Source organism: Cebus imitator, unplaced genomic scaffold, assembly GCF_001604975.1.
Source record: "Cebus imitator isolate Cc_AM_T3 unplaced genomic scaffold, Cebus_imitator-1.0 Scaffold57, whole genome shotgun sequence".
NCBI classification, from domain to species: Eukaryota; Metazoa; Chordata; class Mammalia; order Primates; family Cebidae; genus Cebus; species Cebus imitator.
Window position 1 is genome coordinate 3,716,332 of NW_016107372.1, and position 2,261 is coordinate 3,718,592.

General features: G+C 46.9%; 1 protein-coding gene across 1 annotated transcript in view; it reads left to right on the forward strand.

The window, feature by feature from the left end:
* Window positions 1-340: 340 nt before the first annotated feature.
* The window catches only part of SLC19A3 (solute carrier family 19 member 3), a 30,588-nt gene continuing 28,667 nt past the window's right edge, over window positions 341-2,261 (forward strand). Inside the window, exon 1 of the mRNA XM_037738768.1 lies at window positions 341-463. The gene's annotated coding sequence lies outside the window, so the exon portion shown is untranslated. The remainder of the gene's footprint in view (window positions 464-2,261) is intronic.

Sequence of the window (2,261 nt, forward strand, 5' to 3'; positions counted from 1 at the left end):
GAAGGGGAGGGGAAGGGGAGGGGAAGGGGAGGGGAAGGGGAGGGGAGGCCTGCTTCCTTCTGCCTCACTTTCTTCAATGTAGAGTGCGGCGGTCACAGCCAGCCTTGGATTCATAAGAAAGGACATATTTATAAATAAAGCAAACGATCGACGTTGGATTCAGGCCATCCTGCTTCATTATGCTGAATGTCAGTGTATTACTTCAGTTGCACCTTTCGGCGGAGTTAGCTGTTTTTGCCCAGAAAACCCGCCCGGGCCCAGGGAAACCTGGGCTTCCCCACTGCGTTGAAAGGTCTGGAGGCCCCGACTCGCGTATGCAAAACGTGGGGGCGTGGCCCCGGGCTCTCGGCCAGGCAGGCTCCGCCCCCGCCCCTATTCAGAGCGCCTGGATCCATCCGACAGCTGCGGGTGCGTGGTCGTCCCGCAAGTCAGCGATCTGGTGAGCAGAGGCCCCCTTGTGTAGGTAAGAACATCTCGGGGGCGAATTAATTGAAGGAGCACCGTCATCCCTCGCTCGCAGCAGTGTGGCCTCTCTCTTCCCGGGTTTGGAGAGCTGGGGGCGGGCTCCTGGATCCGCGGACCCGGGCTGCACTCCGAGCTGGGTGAAGAGGCCCACAGCTCGCGTGCTGTGACTCACCCAAGTGAGTTTGTCTAGAATTCCCATTCGCAGGCTTCTGGAAAAGCAAATTAAACAAAACCACGATTTTCGTACAGTGCCCGCACCTCCTAAGGTTGTAACCCGCGTTCACAGATTTTAACTGAAAGACATTTTAGCACAGAATTCCAAATTCCAATCCAAGGATAGAAAAAAGGTCTTTCCTAGTGAGGAAAATAGAGGTGAGTTTGAATTTAAGAGAGCAGGGGTTTTTGGGGGACCACTTGAAATTTAGTTAATTGAAACTAAAAGAAAGCACTACGCCTTAAAATAACACTGCTGGAAAGGATACCTAAGTCCTCAAATAACAGTGTGACATCTATTTACCAAATCAATGTCGCTGCTGCAAATGTGCAACAGGTTGGGTCTTTTGGAGTGCTTCAGGTTTGAAAAGGGTAGAGAAATAATGTTTTCTAAAAGTACCCTCAGGCTGAGCTGGTGGCTCACGCCTGTAATACCAGCACTTTGGGAGGCTGCGCGGGCAGATCACTTGAGGTCTTGAGGTCAGGAGTTTGAGATCAGCCTAGCCCTCGGGTGAAACCCCATCTCTACTAAAAATGCAAAAATTAGCCAGGCGTGGTGGTGGGCACCCATAATCCCAGTTTCTCGGGAGGCTGAGGCTGAAGAACGGCTTGAACTTGGAAGTTGGAGTTTGCAGTGAGCCGAGATCGTACCACTGCACTCCAGCCTGGCAACAGAGCAAGACTCTGCCTCAAAAAAATAAAATACTCTCATGTATTTTGCTCCTATCAATATTGAAACTTTGGTGTCCTCTGTGGCAAAAGGTGTTTTTCCATCAAGGCACGTATATTAAATGGACTAAAACATAACTTTCCAAATAACTTATAAGATTATCCTAGTAGTAGCTGAAATGGACAAAAATACCAATTTCCTTCAGTCATTATTGGTAATAGAGCAACAAGACTCTTAAGGTCATGTGATGGTAAATGCATACACATCTATGTAACACACACAAATGGAGAATCAGAGTGATTGATTACGCCACCCTGCAACATGTGTCAGAAGCTTCTAGACCACTCTGGCAGGTTATGGAAGGGAGGAGAAGAGCAGTTCTGTTGAGGTGCTTGCTAGGGAGAATGAATGGGTCAGGGGAGAGAAGAAGCTACATTATCTTGTGAAAGGGTCTGTTCAGGTGTGGGTATATTCTTGGTCTTACAGAGAAGGGAAAATAAACAATTGTTCCTTTTGGTGGGTCTGGATCTTCAGCAGATAAAGGCTTTGTCGAGCTGGGAGCAGGGAAGGTCACAGAGACCTTGAGGTCTACAGCATGTCAAAGTCCCGTATTTTGAGGTATCGGCTTCTGAGTCCCAGCACTCATTAATGACGAAACTGGTGAGGCTGTTACAGCCAGATTAAAGAAGAATCCAAAGAATGGGTATGTTTGTAGATCAGGAGTATTGAGTATTGAAATATAGTGTGGGAATATTGAAACTGGCTTTCCATCGGGAAAGGAAGACTTGTCCTTCACTGGATAACATTATTTGCCTGTCTATAGATAATAAAGTATTTAACATTGCTATCTGTTGTTAAAATTTACAGAGTTGTTAAATAGCTCCAATGATTCCTAAATTTTCTTTTCTTTTTT